The 12,893-nt window shown below is 42.7% G+C and overlaps 1 protein-coding gene and 1 long non-coding RNA gene across 2 annotated transcripts in view; one reads left to right on the top strand and one right to left on the bottom strand.

Moving 5' to 3' along the window:
* Positions 1 to 4,384, bottom strand: part of LOC141088826 (uncharacterized) — a 108,862-nt gene extending 104,478 nt beyond the window's left edge. The window contains exons 1-2 of the long non-coding RNA XR_012232072.1: positions 4,275 to 4,384; positions 1,187 to 1,249 (exon numbers count right to left, since the gene is read on the bottom strand). This is a non-coding gene — a long non-coding RNA (uncharacterized lncRNA). The remainder of the gene's footprint in view (positions 1 to 1,186; positions 1,250 to 4,274) is intronic.
* Positions 2,796 to 12,893, top strand: part of LOC141088824 (uncharacterized) — a 154,342-nt gene continuing 144,244 nt past the window's right edge. The window contains exon 1 of the mRNA XM_073575036.1: positions 2,796 to 2,847. The gene's annotated coding sequence lies outside the window, so the exon portion shown is untranslated. The remainder of the gene's footprint in view (positions 2,848 to 12,893) is intronic.

Raw genomic sequence — 12,893 nt, 5'->3', positions numbered from 1 at the left:
TTGTCTCATTCCTTTCGGTAAAATGTGAGAGAGGAGGTAAAGTGGGAGCAATGAGATTTCTGAACGATACCTCAGATCAGGAAGAGACCCTCCAGCTAACATGGATTGTGGGCTATTTTTTTTTTTTTATTAAGCTTTGGATATTTTGCAGAATAAAAATGTCTGCTGGTTGTAGTTTGTGATTTCTACAGACCAGACTGTAGTGAATCCAGTAGAAATAAAAATGAGAAACAATAGGACTGCAGAGGTAACAATTAGGACTGCAGAGGTAACAATTAGGACTGCAGAGGTAACAATTGGGACTGCAGAGGTAACAATTGGGACTGCAGAGGTAACAATTGGAACTGCAGAGGTAACAATTGGAACTGCAGAGGTAACAATTGGGACTGCAGAGGTAACAATTGGGACTGCAGAGGTAACAATTGGGACTGCAGAGGTAACAATTGGAACTGCAGAGGTAACAATTGGGACTGCAGAGGTAACAATTGGGACTGCAGAGGTAACAATTGGGACTGCAGAGGTAACAATTGGGACTGCAGAGGTAACAATTGGGACTGCAGAGGTAACAATTGGGACTGCAGAGGTAACAATTGGGACTGCAGAGGTAACAATTGGGACTGCAGAGGTAACAATTGGGGATGCAGAGGTAACAATTGGGGATGCAGAGGTAACAATTGGGACTGCAGAGGTAACAATTGGAACTGCAGAGGTAACAATTGGGACTGCAGAGGTAACAATTGGGACTGCAGAGGTAACAATTGGGGATGCAGAGGTAACAATTGGGGATGCAGAGGTAACAATTGGGGATGCAGAGGTAACAATTGGGACTGCAGAGGTAACAATTGGGACTGCAGAGGTAACAATTGGGACTGCAGAGGTAACAATTGGGACTGCAGAGGTAACAATTGGAACTGCAGAGGTAACAATTGGGACTGCAGAGGTAACAATTGGGGATGCAGGTCCTGGTGCAATAGCCATGTAAGAAGACAACATTATTATAAATGGCCCATAGTAAGCAGGGGGCAGTTTCCGGTTTTGCATTGGAACCCAGGAGCTACACCTCTGAATACATGAAATCCAGTAGTTTTTTTTTTTTTTTTGTCTCTAATCACTGTGTTTTTTAATCAAAAACTAAAAAGAAAAGTAAAAAAGCCGCAAAAACTTTCACAAGTTAATTGTCTCTTACTTGAGTCCTGGTCAGTCATTGATTGCCGCATGTCCCCAGAGCTGGACGATGTACCCGAGTGGTCTATAGAGGAGAGAAAGAAGAAAAAAAAAAATAGTCCCATAGGTGTGATGAGGCTGTATGATTTGTTTCAGGTGGCTTTACTACTATCACAAGACACCCCCCCACCCATTGCCCTCTGCAAACTCCTATGAATTGTTTCCATTGGTATACACATTATTTAAAAGCTAATTACTTTGTATCACTTTCTGCAGTGATAAATGGCCGTGACGCCCGCAGGAAATGGTGCAATCAGCATTTTTTGCCCCCAAAGTGACACGAGAAGGTCAAAAAGAAATCTGAATGCGCAGGACTGTAGTCTGCAGCCATATAATACTGCAATATGTTTGTAGCTACAGTCATTTTTATTAAGCATCATTTTTCTTTTTATTGAAGTCTTCAAAAAAAGGAAAAAAAATAAACTTGAATGATTTGGAAAAAAAAACACTTGGAATGGTTTTAAATGATCTATGATATTTGTATTTTATTTGTACAGCTATTTATAACAATGGAAAGCTACAGAATAAAAAAATATATAGAAAATAAATTGCATTTTTATATTTATTTTGGTATTTTTTGTTCTATTGCAGGTATTTTTGCTTTTAGTTTTATCACCTATTTTATATATTTTTTAATCTTTTATTTGTCCGTCCCCCCCCACCCCCCCAACTCTTTTTCCGATCCTGGGGAAGCTGGTCTCTATACCCATTCCACCTTTGTGAGAAGTCAAACCACACAGCACATCTATGGCTGGCGGTGTCGGACCTAGGTTACTCTTATTGAGGCACTGAAGCAAAGAAATTGCCTGTTACCTAGGGTCGATTTTTCTCGCGCTCCTAAATTGCTTTGTATTGACACACTGTCACAAGGCGATCGTCACATTAACCTGCTGAGCCGGGGACCCGTCCTACATGGGCAGGAATCCTCTTGGGTCCAACTGCCCCTAGGTCCCTGCCACTCTGACCTCACATCTCAGAGGTGTTTCATTAGTACTTTACTTTTCTGTTCTCCATCAGAATCAAACAAATATATAATAATTCCATCAGCTTTTCTTTTCTTTTTTTTTTATAGTAGATGAAAAGCTGGAATACAGAACGCCGGGGTCTTGTACCAAGTAACAACGTGGATGAAGGATATTCAGGCATTAGGCCACTTTCACACTTCAGGCTTTCGGTATCCGGCGTGGGGCGGCGAAAAACCGGACTACCGGATCCGGCCGCAAACACAGACACCGGATCCTTCTTTCTGCCGGATATATTCCTGGCAGAGAAGGTTTCCGGGCATGCGCACTGCGAAAAACCGGTCCGGCGTTGGGAAAAAACGTTGCATGACCGGTTGGCCGGACCGGCTATTTTCTACAGATACGGAAAAAAACGGACGCGCCGCATTGCCATCCGGTGCAATGCGGCACCAATGAAACAGCACAGGGAAAAAGCCGGATCTGGTCGTAACAAGACCCGAATCCGGCAGTCCGGTTTTTCGCCGCACCATGCCGGATACCGAAAGCCTGAAGTGTGAAAGTGGCCTTAAAGGGGTATTCCAGCCTAAATAAGTTATCACCCCTACAGATCGCCAGAACGGGATTTATGATTCTTGTTCTGAACCGGGTTTCCCGCAGTCAGGTAGGTTGTGCATGCACTCTACTCCTCCATTCAAGAATGGCACCCACAATTCAGCCACTCCGGGTCCTGGTCTTGCAACCAGGAAAGATTGGAGACCATTATACCCTTTCTGGCTCCCCAGCAGAGCCACCTCCACCGAACCAGCAGCTATCACTTATCCAGTGGACAGGCGAGGACTTATTTAGGCTACAATACCCATCTATATCTGCAAATCTTGACCTAACGGAGGCTTTATCACCCAATATTTACAGCCACAAGACGGCATTTTCAGTCTGTGAAAAAACGGACCGCACTCCAGCCAATGTTATTCAGTGGGGCAGTGCAGATGAGCAACTTTTTTTCCACTGACTGAATCACAGCACGCACTAGTTTCTTCCATGTAGTGAATGAGACTCACCCATTCAAGTCTATGCGTGTGCAAAAAAATAACATTTGGATGCCATACAGAGCCAAAGTACAGCATCCGATTTTTATGAATACACTGCAGTTCATTAACATAGAAAACTGTAAATGGCCTTGTAAGCGATTAATAAATGCTGCTATAAAAAAAAGCGGATTGCACATGGATGACAAGTAACAAAAAATAGTTTTATGAATAAACGCTCACGTGAACGTTGTCCAAGGACGGTCAGACGGCCATATAATTCAGACCGTAGTGCACGGACCGGCCGGCGGCGCTCTTGCCCTGGTCGATTTCTCGGGTTGGGTAAGTCGCTGCCAGTCTGAGAATTGCAGCCTGATTTCTACGGCCGTCTGACTGCGTCCTAAGAGCCATAATTGGGCCAGTGTGCAGAAGACACGCCAAAGGTGGAAACCTCAACCGCAAACCAGCGCAATTTTACAACTTTCATTTTGTAAGGTATTTGTGATGCTACATCTGCAAAATAAAGCAGCACAGCCAAAAAAATGGATATTGCCAATTTGGGGTCAAACCACTTGCACTACTCATGCCCTGACATTAATGATGGGAAAAGTCACCGCCAAGTACCACAATCGCTGCACATTATCGCATCTGCAGCCACATGGGCAACAACATTTGGTCCACAGGACTGGTACATGAGATGGGAGGTGCAGCTTGGCAATGGAAAGGACGTCTTATGGAGGGACAATGCTACAACTGGATAATTACTAGTCATCACCACTTCCAGGTACAGGGAATGAGCAGCAAACAATGACCGTCATTTTAGGCTCTGTGCACATGCTGCGGTTTTTGTGCGGAGAAAAAAGAAGCAGCATGTGACTTCTTTTGTACGGTTTTGCTGCAGTTTTCCACCTGCTCCGTTCTACAAATCCGCACAAAAACCACAAAAAAAAAAAGGAAGAAATCCGCTGGAAAAATGCAGGTAATTTGACCTGCGGATTTGGAAGGATCCGCACTGTGTGCACATAGCCTCACAGTCACCTCATTCATTTTGGATTTTACTTACCTGCAGATTCTGTGTTCACAGCAGTCAGTGCAATCCCAGGGCACACCTGCTGCCGCATTAGGCGCTCACCTGTGACCACTGACTGCAGCTACTGTACTCATCAGCGCCACCTAGGGGCTGGAGTCTGTATGGCGTCACAAAATAATTATGCTTATCTATATTTATCATGGAGGAATATGCACCTATAGGGTTGTTGAAAATAACATGGGATGTGTTGAGCTACTGCAAAAAATTAAAAATGTTGGATTTTTGTTAATAATTGCAAATAATTTTGCTACAGAGCTGCTATGGATTATTGCAGAGAAATTTCATTTCTTTTTAAACCACCGAAATAATAAAAAAAAAACAAGGAAAGCAAGAAATGGGGAAAAAGAAAAAGAAAAAAGGGTCTAGTTACTGGAACTGCTATGACAACTGGAAATTAATCTTTGCAGCTGGGGGAGCTGCGATCTCCGTGCTGGGAAATACAGTTTTGCAATAGCTGGAAAGTCATAGGTACACAGGTGTAATATTTTTCATGGCTTTTTTTTTGCAAAAAAAAAAAAGGCAAAATCACAGTGGATCTGCAAGGTTGCTGGAACTTCTAAGCGATTCTCTAAAAAGTGCAGATGTCAGACACACAGCAGCATCTTTATGCAGAATGACCCTTAAAAAAAGCTCAACCTTTCCATTAACAGCCTTGTACTGCATAAATGGAACCAAGAAAAAAAAACAGTATTTGCGTCATCGGGATTTCCATAAATAATCACAATTTAGTCCTGTGACTCCTTCCTGGAGTATAATGTCAGTGCACAATCCCAATTTGTAATTTTTTGCTTCATTGCATAAATCCCCAGCTCGACTCTTGCGTTTCCAGCTGATAATTTTGTGTGATTGGAGTATGTAAAAAGGGTGAAGGGAGTAATAGGGTGACCGCGTTGTCTGCCCTGTAATGCTTCCCGCTGTCGGTGTAGACGCAGCAATATCTAAACTAAACAGAAATAAGTAACTGAACAACGGAGGTAAAAGTCAACAGCACAGACCCCGGGTCACTAAGATGCTGGACTGACGGTCCCACGAGCCCAGGCATAAAGATTATTTATTATTGCCTATTGAAAATGAAAAGTTGAAGGTCATGTTCCCTTAAAGGAGACTCTATTTAGACTTATATTTATCAATAGGTTTCAGTTCAGTACTTTGGTCCATGTAATCACTATTAAAGTTTCTACATAGTAGCATCATGTAGCTTTCTATCCAGTGTCAAGATCAACCCCACTTGGTTAATCCCAAGTCATGTGATAGCTAAGCCCCACCCATGAGGAACATGTCTTCCCCATTAATTTTCAGCTCCTCATGTGCAAAAGCCTTGTACTCCTTGTAAATGCTGTTACAACAATAAAATATGGTCTCCAATCGGATGTATGTTTCCACTTAATTCTTAGTCCTCTTATAATTAAGCCCCACCCAAGAGAAGCATGTCTTTCCTATTTAGTTTTAGTTACTGCTTTGTATATTGCAGTAAGGTTTCTAGATGGCAGCAATATATGGTCTCCGCTCAAGTATCAGGTTCTAGCACTTTAAGTTATTTCTTATTCATAATATAACTAAACCCCACCCAAGAGGGACTTATTTTTCCCCTGAAGTTTCAGTTCTCTACATGAAAAGACTTTCGGCTCCTTGTAATCATCATTACGGTACTGCCTGGCAGTCACATAGGTCCTTCCATTTAAGGTCAGACTTTGCTCCTTTGGGTTATTTCTTAGGCTATGTGCACACGTTGCGGATTCTGCTGCGTTTCCGCAGCGGTTTTGGCTCTGAGGAAACGCAGCAGTTCCGCAGACCAAGTACAGTACAATGAAACCCTATGGGGTTTCAAAAACGCTGTGCTGACGGTGCGGTTTTTTCCGCGCGGTTTTGCTGCGGTTTTCAAACCGCAGCATGTCAATTGTTTGTGCGGTTTCCGCAGCGGTTTCACACCTTTAACATAGTAGAGGTGTGAAACCGCAGGGCAAAACCGCAGACCAAACCGCAGGAAAACCGCAGGTCACTTTACCTGCGGTTTTACCTGCGTTTCCGCGCGGAAAAAACCACAGCGGAATCCGCAACGTGTGCACATAGCCTTAGTCCTGTGGTAATAAAGCCCCACCCAAGAGGGATGTGCCTTTCCCATCAAGTGTTGGTTCCACTGTGTAAACATTAAGGCTCTGAGCTCCTTGTAATCACTGTTACAGTACAATTTGTACATGTTTGCAACATTTGAACTCAAATTAAGACACAAGCTTCATCATCTTAGTCTATTTCTTAGTCATGGGATAACTAAGTACTACCCAAGAGGGACTTATCTTTCCCATTGAGTTTAAGTTCCATACATTAAAAGGCTTTGGGTTCCTTTTAAACATATTTACAGTAAGGCTTCTGCATGGTAGTAACATGGGTTCTTCAATTTAAAGTCAGACTCCATTCCCTTAGGTTGTTTCTTAATCCTGTGATAACTAAGCCCCACCCCTGAGGGGTTTGCCTTTATTATCAAGTTTCACATCCCCTGTGTAAATGTAAAGGCTCTGGGCTCCTTGTAATTACTATAACTGTACAGTTTGTACATGTTTACAACATTTGGGCTCAAATTAATTGTCAGGCTTCATCACTTTAGGCTATTTCTTAGTCTTGGGATAACTAAGTACCACCCACGAGGGACTTGTCTTTCCAAATATGTTTCAGATCCCTACATTTAAAGGTTCTGCTCCTTGCAATCACTGTTACAGTAAGGATTCTACATGGTAACAATATGGCATCCAACTAGGTGTCAGATAACATCCCATAAGGTTATTTTTTAGCTCAGCGACAACTAAGCCCCACTTAAAAGCAGTTGATAATGATGTCATCATGGGAGAAAAATAGAAAGAGATGCATAAATTACATTTTTCAAAGCTTGGATTGACCAATTGAGCATTAGGGCAGCATCCAACTTTGGGGAACTAAGGTGCAGCTTTTGCACCAGCACCAGGACCCCTAGATATTATACTCCTTTGCACAAACTCCAAACACTTCATAGAAACAAGATTTTACATTGGGGCCCAAGAGTTTAATGTTTCTTCTCTGAGTGATATAAAATAGATTGTTGATTGACTGGATGACTCAAAGAAGCATGGAAAATCAGAGATGGACCCATACAAAGCCAACGATCAGGTAGAACATCCAGAAGGTGATAATTCCAGCCACTTACGGTTTTCAGACTCCATCACTAAAACGACAGGAGGAAAGAATTACTATGAAGTCATAGAATGAAGCCCATTGACCCTGGCTGTCCAGATGTGGCTCCGAAGTCTTCTCTTCTATAGAGCAGCGTCTTGCCATGAGCTGTCACTTCTCGTACTGTGTAATTTACAAGCTTTTTAGCTGCGGTGAATGTGTTTGACGTGTATCATTTTACATCATGCGCCTTCTTCATATCATTATCTAGAACAACGGTCTCCAATTTGTGGATGTCCAGCTATTGCAAAACTACAACTCCCAACATTTTCTGACACGCAGGTTTTTTTTTTTCTAAATATACAGTACACAGTAGAGCAGTCTGCAACCATGGCTCTATCTGATGTAAAACTACAACTCCCAGCATGCCCGACAGCCATATATGCTTGATGCAGGGAGCTGAAGCCGCTTTGAGAGTCAATGCAGAAGAAATAAATGTTGGTTTCCAGGATTTGGCTAAGGAACAAAGCTCCAGCACATCAATACAGATCTGCAGGGTGCAAATCCCAACCGATCATAAAGGGTTTAATGGTAGCTAGGCCATTGTGCCATCCCCTCCCCTAAACTGAGTGGTCTGCGATTAGAAACCCATATGAATTAATGGACATCCCTGGAGCCGAGCTGTGCGTTTTTTGTTTTTGCAAAATTTTGACAAGGGTGATCACATGAACTTGTATCACAAGTAGCCGGCAACTGGGGCAGAGAAATCATTATTAATCATATACAAATCTGCGTCTGGGGACCCTTGTAAGGAGAAAAGCGGTAAACACGGAGTGAGTGTTCGCTGCCAATAAAACCGTCGGCTTTTATCGTCGTCTCATCCATCATTTTGCAGACTCCGCGCCACTTACGTAAAGCTAAATGTCTATTTAACACCTATAAAGCGGCAAAATCCAGATATTATAGGTCTATACTCCATAAATCTCCAGGATCTGCTTTAACTTTTTATGGCTGCTTCTTTTTTTGGTGTTGTAAATGGATCTGACGCCTCCGTACAAAGCGGACAGTTTTTATCCTTGCGGGAGAGATGGGTTTTGCCTTTTCGCTTTACTGTAAACCCCAAAACATGAATTCTGCTATTAGGTACGGGGTCCGCAGGGGCCGTTGTGGTGGTATAAAGACATCAAGCAAAGAGGAAGGATGGGGAATACAGACCTCAGTGACTACCCCCTTGTATATTCAGATCATTCCCTTTTTGCTGTATTGTTTCTAGGATTGTACAAGGAAAATTTGGACAGTTGGTATATATGGTTAGAGGAGGGTCTAGGTGGCCATGGAGGTTGTTCTGTAAGGATGGTGTTTCCTAAATTGGCTATCTGCCCGGTGTTCTTGCTGCATCTTACAGCCATGGCTGCTCACCAGTAGGGCCCAAATACACCTAGCTGAACCAACTGGACAAACTGTTGAAAAGTAAAAGATTCAGGTGCTCATGGACCTTTGTTTAGTAGGTGCAGTGGGCACCCTCACTATCTGCCCCACATGTTGGTAAGGTATAGAGTGGCACGGACCACAAACCTTTGCCGTATGCACTGGTTGTATATTTAATGTGTTCGTTCACCATGTGCACACATTCTGGGACAATTGGCCGTGTTCACGATAATCTTGATCTGTAGGTTTTAATCATTTCCTAGAGGTTTCCTCGATAGGTAGCTACACTTCTCCCATTTTGGATCTCATTCTCAAAGATGCGGAGGAGCCATGTGGTCACAGTTCCAACATATGGTCCCCATTGAGATCCAGGGGCGCTGTACAAACATATGCTCCTCATTACGTCGGTTTTCAGGTATCACTGGGATTTAGCGCTACAAAATGAGATGAGATGGAATAAAAACTATCCATTCCATTCAGTATTTTTGGAGAAATGCTAATATATATCACCGTCAGAACTCTCCATATGTTTTCTATTAATGCTGTAGAATGATTTATAAGAACCTGTGAGCTAAATGTGTTCACCTGACCCATGTTTTGTATTTAGCTCACTCAGTCCACCTAATGAAGAGAACACTATGAACCGTATGGTGACAACTCTTCTTTAAGCTACACATACACATTAGATAGGAATCAAGATCCACTGAAGCATACTACATAAACATCAGACTGGCCCAATGCCGAAATAAAAGACCAAAAAAAGACACTTCCAATAATATTAATCCTACAGAAAACTTGGAGTAGACGTCCACAAAGAATGTATAATAATCAGGTAAATTTATTACATCATGAGGCATAAAATATAATCAAAGTAAAAAAAAATAGGTTCAGGTATGAAGGACATCAATACATCACATATGTAAACAGGGTCAGGGAAAGCTGTGCTTGAAGGTCACAATAACGTCATGGCTGAAGGTGACATAAAGTGCTTAGTGCCTATAAAGTGCAACACTATTGCCCAATGCTGTATTTATAGAATAACATACTCAAACCTAAGCTGCATATTACACACGCACCACATAAAAAATCATGTAATGCTCACAGCCCCCCGAGGAAGCCCACTTGAAACGCGCGTCGGGGCTACACTGGACATCTCATTACACAGGCATTTGCATAAGCCGGCTTTTTGCCTGACTGCTTATATCTTTTAGGCCTCTTTCACACATCCGGTGTCAGGGGTCCGGCGGCGTGCGGCGAAAAGCCGGGCCACCGGATCCGGCCTGCAGCGGTGACACCGGATGTACATGCGGCGCCTGATGCGGCTTGGAGGACATTACTCAATCTGTGCCGTACTTTTCACTACACATGCTCTTACACAATAGCGAGTGAACATTACATGTTTTTTTGATGTGGTACCTGTGCCATCAAAACATCATGACATCACCTTTTAACATGATGATGTGCATCGTCTTGCGACGTGATGTTACCAGGATGTCATATGAGGCATAGTCACTAGGTCTCATGCGACGTCATGAGTAGGGATGAGCGGACCTGTGGAAGTTCTGGTTTGGTGAGTTTGACTGAACTTAGGTCCAAAGTTCAGTTCAGGTAAGAGAACTGTACCCAAACTTGAGCCAGAATCCAATAGAAATCAATGGGGACCTGAATTTTGGACAGGCGAGCTGCGAGATGTCTTTTTTTAACCTCTTTCTACCATATTGCTTGATTTAGGAGAAGCAAATTGCCTAAAGTTTGGTACTTATGAGTCTATGAAATTTTAAGAAATTCTAATCTAATTTCATGTATTTGAAATTGATTTGCTTATCTTTAGTTGAAAAAATAGTCTTAGCATATAGGAAAGATTTATATATAAGGCGGTATAGGCGTGTGTAGCCAATAAATAAAAGGCAGATCGGTGGGGATGCCAGGTGTCAAACCCCTACAGATCTCCTGCGGATAATTTACCCTAAGGATAGGTCACTAATATACTGTATAAGGCCTGAACATCCCGCTGGTCTCCAGGTGGCCACTGCTGTCCATCATTTACACTGTGCCTTACCCTTCTTACCACTAAATGCAAAAGTTTTAATTCAGGAAATTCTACCCTTACAATCTAAATTTCAGTTTTGCAAATATGAAGAGTTAAATCTGAAGCTCCCGCCGCTGCACCTGCTCAATCGAGGTGATAAAAAAGCCCCTTTCACTTACAGCATTTAGTGCAATTAAATCATCTCTCCCATGATAAGGATCCTTCAGATTCTTATCTGATTTACAAGAAGGTTCAGTCAAGGTGCAAATGACAGGCATTAAAAAGGCATTCAACACAGCGGCACAATGCAGGCAGAGATCCCTGGATAAGACATGTAAAAGGATGAGGATGCTGCGCACTGAATGGCTGCAGAATAAAAACGTGTTACCGGGATGATCTTATGACATTACTGGCTAATAGCTTATATCATCATGACCTGCTTTATGTGCTGGTTATAAACTGGGTCAAAGTAATTATTACCGCCACCTTTTATACCTTTAGGTGCAATTCCTGCAGCTGGGAAACAGAGCTTCATTTAGTGGAACCTCCACCTCCAGTTGGCTTTCCCCCTTTTTAAAGTAACGTCAGTGCCACCCATAGGAAAGAGGGCTGAAGAGGGGATTTCTGCACTAAAATGAGAGTTGCAGTGATATCAGCCACATACAAAGAATTGTTAGCGATTTTGTAGTTGCCTAAGATCCACGTACCCTTAAAGGACATTGGGACGAGGACTGCTGATGGTAGACTCGTGTTGAACAAGGTGAATTTTAATTTTACTTCCCACCTTTACCTTCTATGTCACATGCAGTATCACAAATGCAGCTTCTATAGGGATCTTTAGTTAGTGGAAGCTTCAGCTCCAGTGGGCCTTACCTGTCCTTAAAGTCATGCCACCCTATGGATGGATGGGGGAGAAATTCAGTTTCCCTAAAATGAGGGTTGCAGTGAAACCAGCCACAAACAGAAGGTTATTAGAGATAGTTGCAAAAGATCCACCTATGCTTAAAGGTCCATGGGAAAGATTCTACCCCAAGGACTACCAATGGTAGTCTGACATAATTTATTTAAAATCCAAATAATAAAATATTACCTGTCCCATCTATAGCCATGCCATCATATACAGTACTGTAAAGGCAGATTGTGCAGCTAAGGAACTTCATTTAGTGGAAGACGCTCCAGATCCAGTTGGTTTTACCCCTATGTAATGTCAGGCCTCCCTTCAAAAGGAGACATGAACACAAGTATTGACACAAGCCATATATGAAAGGTTATTATGGAGTTTGTAGTTGCATAATATCCACTCGATCAATGAGTGGAACAGGCTGTCATGAGAGGTGGCGAGTTCTCCTTCAATAGAAGTCTTCAAACAGAAGCTGGACAGACATCTGACTGGGATGATATAGTGAATCCTGCTTTGAGCAGGGGGTTGGACCAGATGGCCCAGGAGGTCCCTTCCAACTCTACCATTCTATGATTCACTCATGCTTAGAGATCACTTGAATTGATCTTCTCTCAAGGACTTCTGAAGGTAGACTCATGAAATGAGCAAGGTGGATTTTAATGTTAGTATTACCTGACCCTGCCACAGCCATGTCATATACAGTACTAGAAGGCAGCTTCTGCGCCCCTGGGATACAAATAGTGGGAGCTCCAAAAGGAGGAGTGAAAATAAGTTCTCCTGGCCTAGAATGGAGGTCGCAGTGACATCAGCCATATACAAAAGGTTGATACAGATTTTACAGTTGCATAAGATCTACCTACGCTTAAAGGTTCCTGGGACTGATCCTTTCCTCAAGGACTGCTGATGGTGGACATATAGATTGAAGATTGTATTAGGCTATGTGCACACGGTGCGGATCCTCCCGCGGATTTTACTAAATCCGCAGGTCAAATGACCTGAATTTTTCCTGCGGATTTAGTGCATTTTTTGTGCGGTTTTACGTCCATTTTTGTGCGGTTTTCCACTGCGGTTTTCCACCTGCGGATTTGTAGAA

This window comes from Dendrobates tinctorius, unplaced genomic scaffold (assembly GCF_039654945.1).
Source record: "Dendrobates tinctorius isolate UK_male_01 unplaced genomic scaffold, ASM3965494v1 ptg000041l, whole genome shotgun sequence".
NCBI classification, from domain to species: domain Eukaryota; kingdom Metazoa; phylum Chordata; class Amphibia; order Anura; family Dendrobatidae; genus Dendrobates; species Dendrobates tinctorius.
This window is presented reverse-complemented; position numbering and strand designations above follow the sequence as displayed.